The sequence below is a fragment of the Manis pentadactyla genome, chromosome 2 (genome assembly GCF_030020395.1).
Source record: "Manis pentadactyla isolate mManPen7 chromosome 2, mManPen7.hap1, whole genome shotgun sequence".
NCBI classification, from domain to species: domain Eukaryota; kingdom Metazoa; phylum Chordata; class Mammalia; order Pholidota; family Manidae; genus Manis; species Manis pentadactyla.
The window spans coordinates 201316873-201339379 of NC_080020.1; the positions used below are offsets into that span (position 1 = coordinate 201316873).

General features: G+C 48.2%; 1 long non-coding RNA gene across 1 annotated transcript in view; it reads right to left on the reverse strand.

The window, feature by feature from the left end:
* The window catches only part of LOC130682602 (uncharacterized), a 165701-nt gene that overhangs the window by 120587 nt on the left and 22607 nt on the right, over positions 1 to 22507 (reverse strand). The window contains exon 2 of the long non-coding RNA XR_008995865.1: positions 21216 to 21348. This is a non-coding gene — a long non-coding RNA (uncharacterized LOC130682602). The remainder of the gene's footprint in view (positions 1 to 21215; positions 21349 to 22507) is intronic.

Below are 22507 nucleotides of genomic sequence, written 5' to 3' on the forward strand. Positions count from 1 at the left end.
CAGGTCACAACACAACATCTGGTCTTCTCTGTCTCTCCAGCTCTACAGATTTTGGGCCTACAGCCTCCATAACTCCATGAGCCAATGAGCCAATTTCTTAAAATCTCTCCAAATAAACTAAAGAAATAAATTTATGTATATGTGTGTGTGTGTGTCTGTGTGTCTGTGTGTGTGTATAACACATATCCTATTGGTTCTATTTCTTCTTCTTTGTTAAGAGTTTTTTCAATTAATGTATATTAAATGTTATTGAATAATGTTCCTACACCAACGGAATGGTCTGACACTTTTCTCCTTTATCTCATTAACGTGATAAACTAAATGGATTGCTTTTCAAATGCAAAACCGACTTGTATTTCTGTCATAAACTAAATTTGGACATGATTTAATATCTTTTTTGTATCTCTGGATTTGGTTTAATATTTTATTAGGGAATTTTGCATCTATATTCATGAGAGAAATTGGCCTGTAATTTTTCTTTCTTATAATGTCCTTATCAGGTATCAAGGGTTTACCAGACTCAACATATGTTGAGAAGTATTTCCTCATTTCCTATTCTCTGCAAAAGATCATATAGTATTGCTGTCATTTCTTTGTCTAATGTTGGTAAAATTCACTAATGAAGATACCTTCATAACTGGGCCTAGAGTTCTCTTTGTAGGAAGAATATTAATTAAGGATTCAATTTTTTTTTAAGTGTTGAGTTTTCAGAGCTTTCTACCTGTGTCAAATTTAAGTCATTTTTTTTTCAAGGAATTGTTCCATTTCATCTAAGTTTTCAAATACATTGGCATAAAATTGTTCATAATAACCTCTTATTATCCTTAATAATACAATTATTAATAGAACTGTTATTGTATTATTGTAGAATCTGTATTAAAGTCCCCTTTTTCATTGTTGATATAAGTTATTCATTTTCTCTCTCTCCCCTCCCCCATGCCTAATTTTACTTGTTACTTTACTATGTTTTCAGGGGACCAACTTTGTGGATCCTTTCCATTGTTTGTTTTCTATTTCATTAATTTGTGCTCACAAGGTCATTATTTTTCTCATCATTCTACTTTCTCTGAGTTTAGTTAGCTTTGGGTTTTATTTATTTTTCTAAGTTTTTGAGCTGGATATTTAAATTATTGATTTTTCAGCCTTTCTTTTCCAATATAAGCATTTAAAGCTATAAATCTCCTTCCAAGTCTGGCTTTAAACTACATCCTAAAAGTACTTTTCCGGTGTACTTTGCAATGTACTTTTTTACTCATCATTCAGTTAAAAATATTTTCTAATTTCCATTGTGTTTCTTCCTCGATCGTCAGTTGTTAAGAACACCGCTTCATTTCCCAACATTGGAGGATTTTCTCATTTTGCTGCTGCTGCTTTTAAGCTTAATTCCAATGTACTCAGTGAACATATCATTTCAATCCTTTGAAACTGGTTGAGACTTGCTTTCTGGCCTCACATATGGTCAATTTTTGTAAACATTCCATCTGCACTTGCAAAGAATATGTATTTGAAGTTGTTGGAAGCTATATTCTGTAGCCATTAATTAATTCCAGTGTGTTAATCATCTTGTTCAGATCTTCTGTATCCTTACCAGGTATTTTTCTGCTTGACTTATCAGTAGCTGACAGAGGTGCATAAAAAATCTCCCACAGACGTGATTGTGGCTTTTCTATTTTTCCTTTTAGTTCTACTTTGTTTCCTTTTAGTTTTTGCTTTGTTAACTCTGAGGTAATATTATTAGATTCATACAATTATAGAATTGTCTTAGCTTCCTGGTGAATTGAACCTTGTATTATTATGAAGTATCGTAACTACTAATGGCTTTTGCCTTAAAATCTACTTCATTTGATATAAACATAGCCACCCCAACTTTCTGTGTACAGTATGTTTTATCATTGTTTTCTCCCAATCTTTCTGAGTACTTGTATTTAAAACACGTCTCTTGTAAGTAGGACATAGTTAGGTTTTCTTAGTTCCTCTGACAATTGCATATTTTAAGTGGAGTGTTTGTTCAATCCTTCTCTATTTATTGTAATTAATATTGTAATAAATAAATGTTATATTGGGTGATAATCTGCTGTCTTATTTGCTTTCTACCTGTCCTGCCTGGGCTGTGACTCTTCCTTGCCTCCTTTTGGACTGACTCAATATTTTTATAGCACCATTTGACTTACTCTTTTGGGAGTAACACATTTTGGTGTCTTTGCTATTTTTTTTTATGTGATGTGGTTATAACATCTATCTTTGACTAATCAAAGTCTGATACCGATAAGTACTTCTACTACCTCTTGGATAATGCAAGAACCTTAGACTGCTTTAGCTCTATCTACCACCACCCTCCAACATATGCTATTATCATGTTATTTCAGACACAGTTGACCCTTGAGCAATATGGCAGTTACGGGCATTGAATCCTGTGCAGTCGAAAATCCACCTACACCTTTGACACCCCAAACACTCACCTACTAACAGTCTATTGTTGACCAGAAGCCTTACCAAAAACATAAACAGTTGATTAACATGTGTATTATATACTGTCCTTAAAATAAAGTAAGTTAAATAAATGTTTTTTCAAATTGTCTCAAATCTCCAAAAAAATCTTCCAATATATTTATTGAAAAAAACTGTGTATAAGTGGACCCATGCAGTTCAAACCCATGGTGTGCAGAACTCAGTTGTATTTTAATTCGCTATCTGTTTAAAACCCCACCAGACATCACCGTTGAGGTATATGTAGTCAATAGTCACTTACATTACGCACATCTTTACCTTTCTATTGTTCTTCATTCCCTCCTGCATCTCTCAGGTTACCTTGGAGTTCATTTTCCTTCTGCCTGAAGAACACCCTTTAGTATTTCCTTTTGTGCAGGTCAGCTGGTGGTGAGATGTGTCAGATTTCATTTTTCTAAAAGTATCTTTATTTACTCTTCTTTTCGGCAGGACCCTTGATCTTCTAGAGACCTCTACTTGGTAGTTACACTCTTTCAGAGCTCTGAATATATCATTTCATTGTCTTCTGATTTCCATTGTTTCACTGGAAAAATTAGTTATCAGTCTTTTGTCTTTTTTCTATGCCTGCTTCTAAGATTTTATCTCTGTTGCTTGCTCTTTAGCCTACAACCAATTTCCCTGGAAGGGATAAGAAATCTGGGAAGTAGGCAGGGGTGGCTCTGTAACCTCAGATCCAAAGGTTTCTCTTTCATACAGGCCGAGGGAAGCCCTGAGAGATGGTCATCATATACCCGGGAACGCAAGGCTGGTGGGTCTTCCTCAAGGAGATTCTTGGGTCTGGTCACTAAAGAGCAGGATAATACTCCAGGGCTGTGTAGAAGAGAATGGAAAGAAGGAAGAGGCTGGAGAAGGAAGATGCCACCTGAGCCATTTGTGACCATCCACGATAATGAGATTAGGACCTTGACACAGAACATCACAGCCAACGAATGAAGTCACAGCACAGTACTAGAAATTCAGCCTTATGATGTAGTAATTTTTGTCTGTTTTATTCACTATTGTATCCCCAGCACCTAGAACAGGTGCCCAGCCTGTAGCAAGTGCTTAGTAAATATTTATCAAGTGAACTGAATGGAATGAATCCTGGGTTCTGCCTCAGTGGGTTGGTTCACCAGGCAGGGGCTCTGTTGGCCAGGCACTCTTTTCCAGCTCCTTATGAATTCCTAAGCCCCTCAAACAAAACCCCCTAACCAAAAGATCTGTGTTCCTGGATCCTCCCCGGCCCCATCCCTTATAACACATGTAAGAGAGAAGCCTGGAGCCTCCAGTTTCACCTCTGCCTGCCTTTTGGTGAGTATGTTGCAGTAACACACATGGGTATGTATACAGATAGCTGGTGGTGAACAGCCAAGTGGTAATTAGTTTTAAAAATGTTTTTATTGTAAAAGAGAGAGAAACCCTTTGATTCAATATTCCAAAGGCGTGCCTTTCCCACCAAAGTCCAAAGCTGCCAGGGGAACTGCACCCACCAGAGCAGTGGCAGAAGGAAGCCCTTGGCCCAGCCAGCTTATTTAGCAGAATGTGCACTGGTGAGAACTCCACCCTCTACTTTCAGACTCCAGACAAGCCTGTGGTACAGCAAATGGCAGAGAAATAGATCTATGAAAACATGCCTGCCTAACTCTATATTCCAAATCCAGCCTTGGGAAATTAGAAGAACTAAGATATCCAAGGCCATGTGCCCCAAGAAGAAAGGGAGCAGCTGGCGTGGAATCATGTGGGATTCAAAATGGTTTGGAACAAGAGGAGGGTCAGAGGGAAGGGCAGACCCCAGACACTGCCAGAAACCTGGGCTAGCACATGGCCTGGAACATTCCTCTCTCAATCGACTGTTGAGGAGGGATTGGTAGCTAACATCAGCCACATAGCTTATATTTGTCTGAGATTGCTACGGATATGACCATGCCTGTTTGGAAAAAGATATATGGTTCATCTGTACTCTAGGTTAGGTTCTTCTTAACAAATCTTTTTTGCTGCCATTACAAAGTTCTGAGTAAAGACTGCCCCCATCCCGACCCAGCAGGCCCACCTGACCATCTCGGGTGAAAACCTTGGGTCTGGGTGAGAGGGCATGTAGGCAGCCACCACTTGGTAGCAGAGGGCCAGAACCTGGCCTGCTCCCGTTTGGGGTTGCCTTGCTGTGCCATACAACTTGTGCGCTGTAGGTTTTAGTTCTCCCCTGAAACTGGTCTCTCCCTGTTTCTCAGAAAAGACAAACACCCTCTGAAAACTCATCTGCTGATCACTAGATGGGGAGAAAGAGACTCACGGGATTCTGAAATCCATTTTGTAAATGGCCAGGAAGGGTCAGTCAAAGTGAATAGCAATGTCTGGTTGAGAGCACAGGGCGTATTTCCCTGGCATGTCCGGTGGTTCCTTGGTGTTCTTGGGCAGCGATAGCCCGTCGTGAGACAGCTAGGCTCCTCTCCAACCTGCCCCATCTCCTGAGGGAGCTCGGGGTCCCCACCTCAGAGCACCACCAGCCTCAGCCTCTGAAGAGATGACAAATGCCACCCAGGCCTCTAGGGCAGTGAGGACTCTGGAAGCTCCCGGCAAACCCGGGCCTCCAGCCACATCCTCTCCTCTTGCCCCAGGGAGCAGAAGGGCAGCCGAAGGGAAGCAGAAACGAGCTTTTGGTTTTTCTGCAAATGCTTTGATTTTTTGTTTTTCAAGAAGCAAACACTCAGTCCCAGTCCCGGGGGAAACAGGGAGGACAGAAGTGAAGGTTATTTCTGAGCCTGCTGCCTCCCCCAAAGGAAGGGTGGGAACAGTGCAGAGTCCAGCCCTTACTTCCTGGCATCAAGCATGTGGGGAGCTTTCTGCAATTTGCAACTATTCTTCAGTCACATTATCTCATTTTTGGTTCTCACAATAACCCTGGGAGGTCAGAGTAGAAAGAGGTTTTGCGAGCAAGGAGACTGAGGCCCTGAGGTGTTAACTAACTTCAGAGGAAGAGAAGAAGTTGGGATCCTAAGTCAGGTCCTCTGATTCCAAATCTCCCACCTTATCCACCACCTCCACGCATCTCTGTGGGCTTTGTGTTTGCCACACCCTGGGCCCAGGCTGTGTCTGCAGCCCTGCATCAAGGAAAAGACCGAGCTTAGAGTGAAAGGAATCAACTCCCTGTCCCAGCTCTGCCACCCGCTGGCTGTGTAGCCTTTGACCCAACCCTCACTCTCAGCGTGGTTTCTTAATTCACAAGCGATGGCCATAGTATTTTCTTACCTACCTCTGCCAAATGAGGGAATCAAATAAGGTCCCATATGTGAAATGGCTTTGCAGTTTCTAACACAGTCTACCAATACAGGGGCTGACTAGTGCTACCTTCCTGGTGGGAGTGAGCAGAAAGTCTCCCTGCCCCAAATATCTCCCTCTCCTCCCTTCTGACACCCAGCTTCTAGTAAGCCTTTTCTACTTATTAAAGGGCAGATGCTCCTGGGAAGAGTGTACCTGTTGTCATTCATGAGTTCCTCAAAGTACATGAGTTTATCAGCCACCCAGTGCTCGGTGGAAAGCTACCGCAGAGGGTATCCAGGGCCTCTACTGGATGAGAACCACGAGATTCATCACACAGGGGATGGTCAAAATGGCACCTCCAGGCAGGATAAGGTGTGACTGCTCAGATCCCACCCTTCCACAGGGGACCAAGTGGGAGCACGAAGACTCAGCTTGTCCTCCAGGAGCCCCCATTCCTGTCTTCCATCTGCCCAGGACACAAGGCAGACTGTTCCATCCATGTGCCCATCCTGGGTCCCCCATTCCTGCCACAACTCGAGGTGGTGCCCAAGGCCATCTAGAGACAAAAGCAGCAACTGGCAAGAGTTGGTCTCCCACCTGGGTCACTCTTCACCCCTTTCTGTGCCCCATCCCACCTCCAAGAACCTCTCCCCGCTTCCCCAAGTCTGCAGTGCCCTCCTGTAGCACTGGCTCTGGCGGTCACAAGGCACTCATTACACCAAGATCTTCCTGCCTTAATGCGGGACATCAACACAAGGCCCCAGAGACATGGGATTCTATCAGGGGAATATTAGGTACCTTGAAAGGGGGGGATGAAGATGACATGGTGGGGCTGAACTGCTGTGAAAAGAGGCCTTCCGACCCCCTTGTGTCCAATGAATGTGGCTGCCAGCGCCTGTTGTAAAACCATCCCAGCGACCCAGGCCGAGAACTGAGTGCTCTGCAACCTATAAATTAACAAAACGTGGCTGAGCAAGAATTTGCCTGAAGGGCTGGTGGGTGGGGGGCATCCCAGCTCCCACAGATGTAGGCCAGAAGCCGGTCGCCTCATCAGATATGCCCTCACCATTTCACAGCTCATTCACTTAGGTTCACCCACCAAGCCCCACCCATCTGAAGGTGGAAGAAATAAAAGAGGGCGAGTGTAAGGAAACCATTTTATAGTTCTTTAATAACTGTTTTGCTAGGTTCTGTTTATTCTGTTCAAAGTATGTTATAAAAATATACTGCAATTAAGGAAAGAAAAAAAAAAACAGGAAAGTCCTTTTAAAAGCAGGTTTGAGATAGAGAACAGGTTGATCCTATCAGCTTTGGTAAAACACCTCCTGCAGCAAAAGAAGTTCATGAATGCTAGGTTTGCACTCCCCAGGAGAGGGAGGCCCCGGGCAGGCAGCTCTGTCTTGTGCCCTTGGTGCCGCCGTGGCAGGGAGCCAAAGCTACTCCCACCGAGTGAACAAAAGACACAATGGCTTTTCTCCACCAGGACATGGTCTTTACAAACACATCGTCCCGCAATTCGTCCAGCCCTGCCAACCGAGCCTGAGTCAGTGACCCAACCTGTCCTTTCAGGACTCAGCCTCGGCAGGTGAGCCTGTCTTTCACACCCACCACTCTTCTGTGAGACATCAAGGGATTCAAAGGGGTTGCTGGACCACTGATAGGCACTGGTGTTGGTGGAGAGGTAACTAAGTCCTATAGTGGGCTCCATCCTTATTCTCAACTCCTCTCTCCCCCTTTCTGACAGAGGGCTATCCCTGCACACAGCCATGTGACTTGCAGTGACATCTATGAGAGGAGCATCCTTCCCCATCCTATGGATATGGCCACCATGCAACTGGCTTTGGCCAGTGGCATATGAGAGCAGATTACATGTGCCCTGTCCAAGCAGATGCATTAAGAGCCAGTGTCAGTTTCTACCAGCAATCTTATGCTTTTCCCCTGCCCTAAGAAGGGTAGGATCCTCACTGGGACCCCTCCTCAGTACTATGCTGAGAGGACATGTGGGGCAGAGCCCAGCCAACCACAGCCACCAGGAGAAATCAACTGCTATGTTTTAAGAGGTAGAGATGTGGGGGCTGTTTGTTACTACAGCCTCACCTAACAAAAGCTGACTGATGGCAGGGACTCAACTAAAATCCTGCAAAGTAATGTTTCTTGTCCACTTGCCTGAAGTCCACGGCCAGTGAATCCTGCTCTGCTTTCTTTACCTTGTGCAGAGACCTCACCTCACCCACAATCCCCTAAAGCCTGCCTGTGATGCTCACCTGATTCCCGGGCTGTCTGCCCTGGACCCCTCAGTTATGGGGCATGTTATTCCTGTTGCCGCAACCGTCTGGTAAACTGTCAGCTGATTTCCAGCCTCCTTTGGGGTCACACGGACACTTTCCGAGTCTGCAGGCACAGACCCTGAGGGCAGCTGGACAAAGCTGACCTTGGGCCCTCGCTCTGCCTAACCCCCCTAGGCCTCACAGTTACTCTGAGGCTGGCGCAGAGGCAGGCTGCAAAGGGACCTCCTCTAACCCTGCCACGAGGAGGCGTAAGGCCCCTCTACCCCCAGCGCCCCACCAGCCAGACCAGCATTGAGGCCTGGGTAGAGGAAATCAGAACACACGTCTCTCATCCTCTGCCACTCTTACCATGCTTCTTCCACAATCCCTGGACTTGGAAGGAGTGGCCCTCCATCTGAGCCTTCCCTACCTGGGGAATGGTAAACTCTGTTATCTAATCCATCGAGCCCAGGCCCTGAATATGTTTAAAAAAGAGCATCTGTTAGCAATCCCTCTCTTTCCACAAAGCCTGGAATTCCATACCATCACTTCACTAATGAGGTCAATCAAGTCAGCCTGAGCCCTGAAGATGACCACCCTGGCCCCCTTCCCCGGGGGCAAAGTCTGAGGGCTCATCTTCTGAGGGGAAAACTACATGAAAATGTGATTGAAGAGTGGATATGAAAAAGGAAACCATTCAGATGGTTTGAAATGGTAAATAATTCATGATGTGTTTTTGCCACAGTTAAAAAAAGATCAGTTCAAATGACATATTTTGCCAATAAATGCCCCTGTTACACCACCTAGACCCATATGCAGAGACGTGAGGTAGGCCAGGCTGGCACCAGTCAGCACCGAGATGCCCACCTCTTTCCATGTTGCTCCTTGTGGTATTCCTGTTTTCTCCTCCCTTGGCATGTTTAGAGCTATGACTGTCCTCATCCTCCTGAGGAGAGGAAGGACCCTTCACTACCACCCAGAAGGCTGGGATCGGGCTTAAGAGTGGCCCTATCCATCTCATGTGACCGCCTGTCCTCAGACCTCAGTAAAATCCCTATTCTCCCTGCCACAGATGCATAGAACTCAAAAGCCTTGATTCATGCGCTGATATGCACAGTAACATTCAGGAAGCGACTGGCTATATAGAACAGAAAACCCAAATAACAGTGGCTTAAACAAAATCGGGGATCATTTTTTTCTCACATAATGAGAAAATCACAGGTTGGAAATCCAGGGCAGTCTAGCACCCCCACGGTATTGTCCAGATCCCAGGCTCATTCTAGCTTTCTCCTCTGCTGCTACATGGTGTGACTTGTGGTTTCATGGTCACAAAATGGCTGCTGGAGTCACCACCATTATCCAGGCAAGAGGGAGGGCTAAAGGCTCTTGTGCACACACCAGCTTGATGCCTCCCCCTTCTAAGAGGCTTTCATGTGAGACCTATCCAACCTCTGTTCCTAACTCTGTCTGGAGCTGCATTGTGTGGCTACCCCTAACTTCAAATGAGTCTAGAAAATGCAGTCTTTTAGCCCACTGCCAACCCCCCAGAAATTCAAGATTCTAATTAATAAGGAAGAGGAGAGGGGAGAGCTGGTCAGGAATTGCAGCTCCTGTCATTCATTCCTAATAGCAGCATTCCCATTACAGGTCTTGAGGCTGGTACCTTCCACATGCAGTCTCTCCTGTCATTTCTATCTGCCCTTTTCTTCCCTCAGATGATAAACCCCTTCGCAGAGACAAAATGGTATTAATTTTCAGTACTCTCTCTTCCCTCATTCTAACCTATCCCTGCTCAATAAGTACATATTTTTTTAAAGAGAAAAAGAAATGCCTGTCACTATTAACTACATACAGATGGTCTCCAGTTTACCATGATCCAACTTACAATGATTTGAGTTACAATTTGATTCAGTAGAAATTGTACTTCAAATTTTGACTCTAGGGCTGACGATAGGAGGCAGGATACTCTCTCCTGATGCGGGGAAGGGATTCAGCCTTGAGAACACAAGGGTAAACAGTCAATATACTTAGAACCATTCTGTTCTGTTTTTCACTTTCAGTGCAGTATTCAATCAATTTAACACTTTATTAAAAAAACAGGCTTTATGTTAGATGATTTTGCCCAACTGTAGGCTAATGTTAAGTGTTCTGAGCACGATTAAGGTAATAAACCAAGCTAAGCTGTAATGCTCAGTAGATTAAGGGTATTAAATGCATTTTTTACTTAATTTCAATTTAGGATGGTTTTATAAGGATGTAATGCCACCATAAGTCAGTGAAGATCTGTATGGCTTGTAATGTTTCCCATTACTTACTTGAATCACTATTCTACCTATATTTTGATTGTCACTTTTACATGTCATAAGTGTACATAGTTACTCTTTAACTCAGTTATAAACTCCTAGAGTCTGGAAGTGCCCAGTCTAGGGCCCTTCACATGGGGAGGGAGTGCTTTCATGAATTGTGAGACTATGTGGTTGGGTTCTGGAGGTTATCAGTAACCACAATAGTAATTTGATCTCTTTGTGATGCTTTAGAGTTTACTCAAGCTTCTTCAGCCATATCATCTCTCTCCATCTTTTAAGTAAGTCTTTTAAGTTAGCAGGGCTGCTATAATTATGCCTGTTTTATAGATGATGAAATGGAAGCTGAATGAAGGTACAGGACTTGCCCAAAGGCATGCAGTAAGTACTTAGCCTGGAACTTAAATGGAGACTTCAAGTTTGGCCCTTTTCCATCAAATTTTAGGCTTCAATTCCCTCAAGTTCAAACTGATGAAATTAATTTACATGATTTCTAATGCAGGGCTGTCCAACAGAAATAGAATGTGTGCCATGTATGTAATTTTACATTTCTAGTATTCTCTTTTAAAAAGTAGAGAGAAACATTGAAATTAATTTTAATAATAAAATTTATTTAGCTCAAAATGTTATAATTTTGACATGTAATCATGATAAAAATTTTTCACTAGATATTTTACATTACTTTTTTTTTGATCTTTGAGGTCTAGTGTATTTATTCTACTTTCAGCACATCTCAGTTCAGACTAATTGTATTTCAGGGGCTCAAAACCGCACATGGCCACCCCGCTATATTGGAAATTTCAGCTGTAATGTTTGAAGGGTAAATTTAAATTTAAAACTGGGCTCTGAAATTTCATATTTCAAGACTAAAAATTTTACAAATAATCTAAATTAATTATTTGTTTTCCATACACTCTTGCAATGAAGAACTGTGTCTCTCTCCTTTCCCAGTAGAAAACTGAGGGGAGTTGGTCTTTGCTTAGATTCATCACAAAGCACTACTGCCATCTGGTGGCAATCTCCTGAATTGCAAGCAAATTCCACCGAATGAAATCATGTGGGCTCTAGGAATGTGTTTTTCAAAGCATGTTCTACTAACCGCACCTGATTTACCATGGGAGCTTCTTAAAAACATACATTGCCGAGCCCCATTAAATCAGAATCTACAGGACAGATCCCAAACAACCACATTTAAAATAAATCTCCCAAGTGATCATGCATACTAAAACTTGGGAATCGGTGGTCCAAAGAACAGACTACATAATGCAACTATGAAAAATTAAGCAGCAGTAAATATCAGAGGGGAAGTTATTTTTCTGTGATGCTTCTCTGATATTTTGAAGACCAATGCTTTTTCTTTGTAGTCTGCTGGGATCTATGGAGTTGTGCTGTTATTTCTAAATAGAACTAAAAACCCACCCAATGCACACAAAAAGTTGAAAATAATCTATAATCCAATCACTTTAAAAAGACTGAAAAAAGAGTTTACATTCCCCCTCCCTCCATGCCCTCCAAAGACATTATACTGAAGGCCGCACATAAGCCAGCCTCTACTGGACCCTCTGGCCCTTTCCTCTTGCCCCTGCCTCCTTCACACCCTGTGATCCAGCTCACAGCCCTCCCTTGCCTCTGAGAATTTCCAATGCTGTCTCTCCACCTGGAATAGTACTCCCTGCCCTCCCCCATCAGTGACAACTCATCCCTCAGGATGCAGCCCAGGCATCATCTGTACCAGGAGCCCCCTGGTGAGCCCTCTAGGCTGGGCTAGGTGCCCCCCTCAACCACCACTTTCCCTCCCAAAGTGCCCAGTTTGGTAATGGTCTGACTTCCCCATAGAACTATGAGCTCCTAGAGGGCAAGAATTTGGATTTTCTCTGTATCTCACAACCTAGCAAAAACTCTGCCACAAAGCCAGCATTTAAAAATATTTGCTGAGTTAATAGATATTTTCTAAGGCAACAAGTGGTTAGTCTGATTTTTAAAATAATAACAATAGTGCTAATGGGAAAAACTAATAAGGTAGCCCTCCCACAGTGTGTGCACTTCACAGGCACCTTCTGAAGGCAGGGCAGCTTCACAGGACAGCCATCATGCTGGAACTTGGGGCCCAGGACTAACTGAGCAAGAGATCCTGTGCATTGGAGGCAGATGGGGGCGGGGAGAGTAGGGGAGTATTTGAACACCCATGAGTGAGACAGGGAGGGGTGCAGGGAGAGGGCAGTTCAGAGCAACCTGGGAATGTCCTCACCACCTCCCAGGAAGGGAGCCATTTCCCCAGAGGTCTAGACCTGTCACATCTCGCCCAGCTAATGTGACAGAAGCCAGCTGCAGCTCTGCTGGGCCTGCCCCAGGAAGGCGGGAAGGCGTGCTCAGGCTGGGAACCACATGCCACTGTTTGCCCCCAGGACAGCGGCACAGGGGGAGGATAACTGAGTTGTCTCCCAAATTTATTTATTAATTCCTTGCTGCACCATTTGATGTGGTTTCCAGGAGGCACGCCGTTGAAATCTTCCCCCTCCCTCTGTGCCTGGCATGAACATAGAGCTTGCACTGCAGTGTCCCTAGGGCAGTGGGTGAAGCTCAAAGCCAGCCCCATAAGGAAGATCGCATGCAGTCAGGGGACTGGAAAGGGTGCCCACCGTCCGGCAAACAGCCAACTGAGGGCGGGCTCCTGGCAGAGGGCTTGCTGCCCCCAGTTCAGGCATGCAGTTGGGGGGGGGGGCGGGGGGGGCACGGGAAGCCACTGGGACAGCTCACTCAGGAAGCCTGGGCTGACCTTCCGGCCCCCTCCTGGGACCACGCTGTGTACATGTCGGGACAGCGCCCACCTTCCTGCTTCAGCTTCCCAGCTGTGAGAAGGAGAAAATGGTGGCGCTGACGGCACTTCACAGGGCAGTGTAAGCAGCTCGACTGTGGCAAGGGGTAGGAAAGTGCCCTTGCAAGTAAAGGGCGCCTGAAACTAACAGGAATTCAAATGTGGGGGGTCGTTCCACATGGGCAACGGTGTTGATCTCTAAGTGCTGGGTTTAAGCCACTGAAATGCTCTGCTTTATGTTTCCCCAATTTTCCATGTTTCCTACAATGAGCATGAGTTTTATAACCAGGGAAACACTAGAATAAACAGAAAATGGGAAGTTTGTGAACAAGAAATGGAACATATGCCTAAACTTGCATCCTGCGAGAGGCAAACCCTTGAGGCTGAATCCCAACAAGCAGGGTGGTTACGGGGCGAGGGAGAGGGATGGTTCTGCCTGCACCGTGGCCGCAGCTGGGGAGCAAACTCCACACGGCGGGACAGGGTGGAGCATTAAGGGTATGAGGCGAGGTACGTTGCTGACTTGGATGCCCAAGCCCCAGACCCCAGCCAGGGGGAACTGGAGTCAGGCCCCCATGATTCTCCACCATTAATCTACTTCGAAGCGTTGTAGGATCAGCACAGGTGAACTCTGTTTAGCTGGTGTGCTGGGAGCTGTGCGGCTCCTGATCGCCCACGGCCCCTTCAGTGTGACTCCCCCCTCGTCCAGTAAGGAGGGAGGACAGAGTGACAGCCCAAGCGGAGGAGAGTTGACTGCAAAGGTCAGGGTCCTTGAGGATCCTTCATACACACCACCCTGGCCCTAGGAAAGTGATGGTGTGGTCAACCCATGCGGGGTTATGAGCTGCGGATGCAGGCCAGGCCCAGCAGACCCTGACCCCAACAAGGCAGGAACAGCTGCTCCAGAGCAGCGCCTACCCACCCTGGCCCCTCACCACACTGGGGCTCCCCTGCTCACTTGCATTGTGCTCTGGAAAAACAGCTAATGAGGAAGAAAATGTTCAATGGTTGCAAAGTGGGCAGCCAGTCAGGGTCCTGGGACCCTCAAACTGACATGGATAGATGCACACACAGAGGTGTCTGTGCTGAGATTCTAGAAGTGGCCCACAGCCTGTCACTTACCCTTCTCCCACTCATCTTTGCCTCTGAGCTGTAACTCCCACTGAAGAGTTCAGTGGACAGACAGCAAGCCTGCCCCGTGTTTGAGGCCCCATTTCCACACGGACAGGCTCAGACCCCAGAACCACCCCTTTCCTTCACGGCCCCACCAAAGGACCACTCCCACAAGGCAGGTGTGTGCGGAGTGGACCCACTGATGTCCGAGTTGGTGGCGGGCCCCACAGCCCCCTGTGGCTCTGCCATCTGCTGCCTTTCAAAGCCCCCCAGCTTTCCCATTTTCTAGTCCCATTCCCTGAAGTCCACCTCCACAGACACCAATTCTTTTCGCTTTATTTCCCAGACTTTTTTCTCCACCATCCCACCTCTGATCCTTGCTTCTTTCACTTCCAAGGACTCACTCCTGCTTGGCTAAACCATGGGCTGGACCCTCTCCTCCAAGCCCTGCCCCACATTAGCAGAAGCTCTGAAATTGGTAGTCTTCTCTCTCCCTCCCCCACCTCCTCACACACATCCACACCCACCAGACTCCCAAAGCCATTCTTGGAAGGGAATCATTCCAGTCAACTTCCAATCCTAGGACACTCCAGGGTCCAGACCAAGGAATCCTTCCTCTTTGCATTCCACTCGGGTGCAGAATGTAAGGGATGCCAAAAACTCAGTAGGCAAGACATTTCACATTTTACTGCACTGTTTTCTTTTTAAAAATCAAAGCTAGTGCAAAATATCCATAAAGGATGAACGAAATACCAAATATTTAAGTAAAGACAGGTTCAGTATTTACTGATTTTTCCTTTCACCTCAGGGCTTCAACATGGGGGAGGCCAGCATTGCTTTGACCCCACTTCAAGATGCAACTCTCACAAGCAGGAAGGTACTCCTCAAAGTGCCAAAGGGTGAGCAAGTAGCTCAGAGGGGCTTTAAGAAGACTGCAAACAGCCAGATGGTGAGTTCTGCAGGGGCTTGAGCAGTCCGCACCTGGCCCATTCAGGGCAGAGGCACCCATGAGGGGAAAAGAGCTCAGATTCCCTGATGGGCCCAGACAGCAGCTAGGACCTGGGAAACCAGGCCCAGTGGCCAAATGAGGGCTGTATACTCCAGCTTTGTGGGCACCTGGGGAGGGAGACACAGAGGGGCAGGGAAACGGAAATGGAGGCTGAAAAGGGGCAGGGAGGGAGAGAATCAAAGGGTGGGGCAGGCAGCCATTGTCTTTCCTCCCTGCAGCACCCCTGAGCCTGCTCAGGCAGGCCTGCCTGTTCAACTCGGGCTTGGCAGGGCCTGGTAAGATACTAAGTGCTTGTGTCAAGTACCAATGCCAAGTCCATTTCCACCAGGGCCACCAAGATGCCTCGGGGTAAGGACAGCCGGCTCAGGAGTCCCCTTTACAGAAGGGCTAGGCACCAAAGGCTGAGCGGGCCATCATCCCAGGGCACCCTGGCCAAGGAGCCCCCCACTCGGCCCATGTGGCATGCCAGGGCCCAGGAATATAGAAGCCCAGCTCCTGGCCTACATGACTGAGTGGGCCTCAGGCTCCTGCACACACAGCCTATCACCCAGGAATCCTGTCATCATGCCTGCCAGAGAGTTCATCTTTCCCAGCTCAGAAAAAATTAAAGCTAGTTCATGACTCTGCCTCTCAAAGACAGAAACCTTCACCTCCAGAAGGGAAGCCTGAGTCTGCATCACCCAGACCAGAGAAGAGGCTAGACTCCTGCCCCCATCATCCCAGGACCTTCCCAAGGGCAGGGGCTGCCTCCACCTCCAAGCCAAGGCCATTTTCCAGGGATGTTCTCACTGCCTTAGCTCATGATTACAGGAATCCCTGAGCTCAGAATGGGTAAAAAAACATTGTGGTTCCAGCCTGCAGAGTCCAGGGGACAGTGGGGAGAGACAAGATAGAGTCATGGCCCCAGCCCCAACCATGTACCATCAAGCCTGGGTACACAGGCAGGGTGGGGTGGCGGTGTCAGCTGAGCCAGTGTTCCCCCACTGAGGAGCCACAAGCAGCCCTACCCCAGTCAATACAATCCTCTGGTAAAGACAGTTTCAGCTGGTTATACCCCAATTTCTGGAGTTCTGTCTGCCCCAGGGACCTGAGCTATGTCTACATTCACACTTACTCACTCAACAACCATAGACACTCACTGCATGTCAGGCCCTGGGCCCATGCAGGCCAGGCTGTGTGCACACTCATGCTGGGTGATACACACACAAACCACAGTGTGTGCACACCCCAGCTGGGCAGTGTCCTGCACTCACTCCCAAGGACCAGAGGGAGATCACACTCCTGTGTGTGCCCAGCCTGGGTCACCCTGGCATTCACATACTCACCTGGACTGGCTATATCCACACTCAAGAGCTCCCTGTTCTCCTGCCTCTGCCCTGTGGAGTACACCTGCCCCAAGTGACAGAGGTGGCTTTTGGGTGCCAGGGGATAGATACCAGAGGCCCTCTGCAGAGGCCAGGGCCACTCCCGGCAGGCTGGCAGTGGAGGGCTGGGGCATGGGCTGGATTAGGGCCCACCTCTGCCTCCCAGCCCAGCCGGCTCCATTGGCCTGTGAGTGAGGAGCCGCCTCAGGCTGGCGCAGTGCTCTCAGGCCGGGGCATCCAAACATAGGAACGAGCCCTGAAGAATGCCCAAGTGTCCTCAGACATGACGTGGACTCAGCTCTGCCGTCTTTGCTTCCCAGGCCTCAGCCATTTACCCACTCACAGTCTCAACTCCTGCACCCAGACACCGCCGGCCTCCACTCCTCTGCTCTCGCAGCCTCCGTTCCCTCCCGCCGTAGCACCCCGAGCCCTGGGCCAGTGTCTCCCTAAAAGCCCGCTTTCATCTGATCATTCCTCCTCTCAAGAGTCTCTAATAGCTCCCAATTGCCTGAGGATAAACTCTGGCTGATATGTGAAGCTCTCTTGATGGACAGGAGCCGGCTCTCCTGCTATGTCTCCCTTTCATCCTTCCCAAACTGCCTCGGGACCAATGTCAGCTTCATCATTCATAAAGGCCTTGCCCTTGTCCATCTCTGTATCTTTTGTCTAGCCCTCTCCTCCTCCCGGAATGTCTTCTTCCCCTCCAAATCCTCCCCACCCTTCAGGGTCCTCTACCTCTTCCAAGAAGCCTTTCCTGATGACCACAGTCCCCGGAGATCGCTCCTGTCTGTCTCCTCTCTATACCATATGCTGCCTGCTCACCTGCCTCCATGATACACAATCTTGTCCTGCCCCTGCTAGATTCCAAGTTCCCTCGGGGTTGGAACTGGGCTGCCTCCTCTTCCCTGCATGTCCTTTCCAGCACAGAGCTGGGCACATGGCCCAGACGCTCTGAGGAAGGTGCTGTGGGCCTCTCTCACCCTTAGCCTACTCCAGCCATAAAAGTTTGTGTGATTGTCTGTCCTCGGAATGGTTTGTCCCTGGCCAGTCAAGTTCCTTTTTCCTAGCCAGGTGCTTCATGGCTTCTAGTCAGGCCAGGGCCTGCTCTGCTGGGCAGGAACCCATACGCATTCCTTCAGAATTAAACAAGGTCACTGTGGCTCCAGGCTCCCCAGCATGATGATAATCCTGTTTGCTTTTGGAAGTACCACCCTCCCCAGGCAGTGAGGCCCTCTTGGTTCCAAAGAAAAGTTCCCTTATCTCCCAGGGCAAAGACCTCAACAGCCACAGGAGAGGAACAAGGGTCACATCTGGGGCCATTCTGAAACCTGAGTCAAGGCCTGAGGCTAGCCTCAGCTGCCTCATGCCTAGTGTACACCCAACCATACATCTAGAGTACACACATGTACAGACACACACACAGGTGTAAATGTGCACACATATGCACAGATACAAATATGCAAGTAATGTGTGTGCATAGATGTAAATGCACATGGACACACATGCAAACATGCATGTGTTTCCAGACACAAATGTGTATGACCACACATAAACAAGCATGTGTGTGCACAATGCACAGACACAATGCACAGGCAAACACAAAAAGGCATACACACACAAACACACATGTAATCACAGCCCTGCACAGACACAGGCAAACACTGGCAAATGCACACACACACATCCCACACTACCACCCTGACAGACTCGGAGGAGAGCTGGGTGGCCTGGCCATGCCTGACAGGGCTAAATCTCTGCAAACGCCCATCTGCCCTCCCCAGAGCAGCATCAGGAGGGGTTGGATAGTAATGTGAGAAGTGCTCCAAAGACCCCCAATCCCCACCAAAACGGGCTCACTTCTTGGGCACTTCCTGTATGCCAGGCTTAGAACTGCCTCCTGGAACAGTGGAACCAGAGGAGAGATCAGGCGAAGCTCTTATCTACGACCCTGCAGCCCAGCAGGGCCAGCAGGGGCCACGGCACCGGGCAGCAGCCACACCGGGCAGTACAGTCCCCGGCATCAGCCTCCAACAGTGCAGAGCCAAGCTCCCGACCTTGCTCTCATCTTTGGAGTCACACAGCATGGCTCCCAGACTTGCTCTGCCATTTACTGGCTGCAGGACTCCACCACCTAACACCCTTGGCCTGTGTTTACATGTCCATGAAGCAAGAATGATGGTATCTGCCACCAAGGGACTGAGTGTGGTGAGCTGGGGAAGGGAGTGTGACCCAAGCCTGCATCTGAACCTAAATTTGATTGAGTCACATCTTTGGCATTTGGTGAGCAAAGACTTGCCAAAAACTTGAAATTTCAGCCCTGAGAGACTGCGGGGGAATGGCCTTCTGCCTGTTCCCAGGTCATGGCTTCTCAGCGGTTCACACGTCTGAGAGAAACTGAGGTGGCTGAGCTTTGCTGACTTCTCTGCTCTCTCACCACAGGGCCTGGTTCTCAGAAGCCCTCATGTGTCTCACATGGGAGCCAGGCAGAGAAGATAAAGACAAGACACAAGGACCCTACTAGGCTTCCAGAAACCAGGGCCCATCCCAAGGGCTATAGGCCAGCTGCGGAAGGAAAGGAAGAGTCCCCTCCTCTCAGCCCGAGCCCACTCCCTGGCCCCCGCTGGCTTCCAGTGGCACCCCTCCAACTCTCCTTGTGTCCCTGACTCCTCTCCCTCTTCCTTCTTCTCTTCTCCCAACCTCCCTTGCCACCCCTGAATTTGGAACCCAGGTGGCCCTGTGCACAGGACTGTGAGAGGGGCAGTGAAATGGAGCTCTCTAGCAGAGGGAGATAGGGTCCAGAAGCCCAGGGGCAGTGAGGAGGACTGGGTGGTCAAGCCAGCTTTAGCCACAGGCCTCCCAGACTGTTTCTGGATGGTCAGGACAGGGATAGGTTAAGACCACCTCTCACATTTCCTCCATAGACCAGGCAGCCTTTGAGAGTAGATCTTTAAGTGTTTGAAGGAACACGGTCATTACAAGGCCAAGAGAAGCCAGAGTCACAGGACCTGCCCAGTCTACCAGCTATTGAAGTCACCTAAGCTCCCTCCTTATCTTAGTCCATGACACTGTGAGTCATATAACCCTATTCAGACTCAATCAGTATGGCTAACCGAGGTAACACAGCCTCCTTCAAGCCAGTCCAGAACCCTAGACAGTCATGGCCCAGCCCCTGCCTATCCAAAAATATGGTGCTGATGTAGAAAAATATGCTCCTTTTCCCACAGACTTTATTCCCATTGGTCAAAAAATTCTCATAATACACTGGTAGTGTTAGAATAAGCATTTTACTGCCATCTGCAGAAATCTATTATAAAAAATACTCAAATTGCCACCAATTATTATAAAAACATGATAAAGATTTCCAAACAATGGAAGTGTCTATGATATGAATAACATGAATAACGCCCCCTTAGGGGTGGCATCCTTGTGCAATCATGTGGGGGCCCTGCATGTGGCCTCCATCACCCCTGTTCTGGGCTGAATTGTGTCCCCCCTCAAATTTCATATGTTGAAAACTTAACCCCTATTACCTCAGAATGTGACTATTTGGGGAGATACAACCTTTGAAGGCGTAATTAAGGTAAAGTGAGGCTACTAGGGTGGGCCATACTCCAGTCTGACCGGAGACCTTTAAGAAGACACATGGAAAGACACCACAGGTGCATGCACAGAGGGATGACCCTGTGAGGAGACACCAAGAGGGCTTGCAGCCACCTGCAAGACCAGGCGAGAGGTCCCAGAGGAAAGGAACTCTGTAGGCAACTTGATCTTGAACTTCTAGTCTCAGGACCCTGAGGAAATATGTTTCTGTCGTTAAAGCCACCCAGTGGGCGGCACTTTGTTGCGGCAGCCTGAGCAGACTAATAGAGCCCCTTCCTTTAGCTACTGTAATTGGCCCTTCTGCAAGGCACACTCAAAATAAACCCTTGGGATAGGGAGCAATCTGATGGCCCTGAAAGTGCAGATGGGTGGGCACTTGCCTGCACACAGAAGCATCACGCCTTCACTGGAACAGGCACTCAGGTGGGTTCCCCACCGCAGGCTACAGCCCTCTAACTGTCCTGCACAGGGTGATCTGGAGACACGGGGGGCCTATCGGCGACAGTCCCCACAGCCTGCTCAACACCAAAAAAGGCCTGAGAAGGATCTGCCCCAGGCTTCTAAACTGGACACTGTGTAGAGCAATTCAGACTGCCCTCTGACTCTGCAGGGTGGGCCAAGCACACAAAGCCCTCTGTCCGTGCTGCACCCAAGCCCCCATCCCCCACCCACCTCAAGACTTAGCAGCAGGAGAGGCCCGGGGCTGTGGGTAGGGCTCCTGGAGGACAGAGGGGTTGCAGTCTCCATAAAGGAAGGGTGTTGGCGGCCCCGGACCAGGTCGGGCTGACTTCTCCATTCCCCTCAGCAGGCCCAGGGCCTACGATTCTTTTAGGAGCCCCAGCCCTCCAAATATGTTTGCATTTTTTTCAAAATCAGAAAAATATATATGATAATAATGAACATAAAGAAATGAATTCAGCCTAGATTATATTCACTTTTATACCAGTACAGTCATAAAACATAATTTCTAAAAAAATTTTCATGGAGGGAGAGTCCTACCAAAGCAAAAGTTCGCAGGCCCACGGAGGTCCTAACGCAGCCCTGGGAGCTCTGGGCGCCACAGCTGCCGAGCGCTGGGGTCAGGACAGGCGTGGTGACATGCTGGCTCCCTTCTCTTAGTTTCCCGTTGCTCCTGTAACAAATTACCACAAATTTAGTGATTTAAGACAACACATTTATCATTTTACAAGTCTGGAGGTCTGAAATCCAAAATGCATTTTACTTGGCTAAAATCAAAGTGTCAGCAGGAACGTGCTCCTTCAGGAGGCTCTCGGGGAGGATCTGTTACTGCCTATCCAGTATCTAGAGGCTGCAGCATTCCTGGGCTCTCCATCCCTCCTTCCACGCTCAAAGTTAGCACCAGCACAGGGTGTCACTTCTGAATCTCCTGCTCCTCCTCCACTTACAAAGATCTTGGGATCATACTGGGCCCACCGCATAATCCAGAATACTCCCCCATCTCAAGAATCTCAAGATCCTTAGCTTAATCACATCTGCCATGTGAGGTAACATAGTCACAGGTCCTGGGGAGTAAGACACAGACAGGTTTGGGGCCATTATTCTGCCTACGAGTCTTTATAGCAAGGCAATCAGAAAATACAATTTTTAATTTTTTTTTTTTAATGGAGGAATGGGTCCATAAAGTCAGAAGTACGTAGGCCTGTGGAAGTCATCGTGGGGCCCTGGAGCTCTGGATGCTTCAGGAGTCTAGGGCTGGGGTCTAAACAAGAGTGGGGGCTTGCTGTCCCTCTTCCCTTCTCAAGGGTCTAAATAGTAAGCCCCTCAGGGCAGGCTGCCGCCAGCCCAGAGGTCCCCAAACCTCTCTCCCCCCAGCTCCCAAAGCTGGTATAACAACAGCCTTATATCCAGTGGCAAAACCCACCCTAGAGGCCACTGGGCCACACAAGGGTGGGCAGCACAGGGAAGAGGGTGAGCCTCGCGCTACAGTCAGCTCAGGAGTTCAGCCTGGGGCTGTGGCTGCGCCAAATATCTCCCCTTGGTGCTGGAGAAAGGCTTGCCCTCCTGCTGGTCAGACTCATGTCCACATAGGGAACACAAGTCCTTCCCTCTAGGCCAGGTTCAAGTCAGCCCGCCCATCTACGCTCAGCTGCTTGCAATTGCAGCCCCTCGTGCTACAGTTTCACTTTCAACATTGATTTATGGGAAACACAAGGTTGTCTGCAATCCACTCGAATTCCTCTTCCATGAAGCAATGGTTCTGGGAGGAAGAGAAAGGCCCTGGCACCCCAAAGGTAGGGGAGATGTAGATGGTGAGCATCCACAGAACTGGA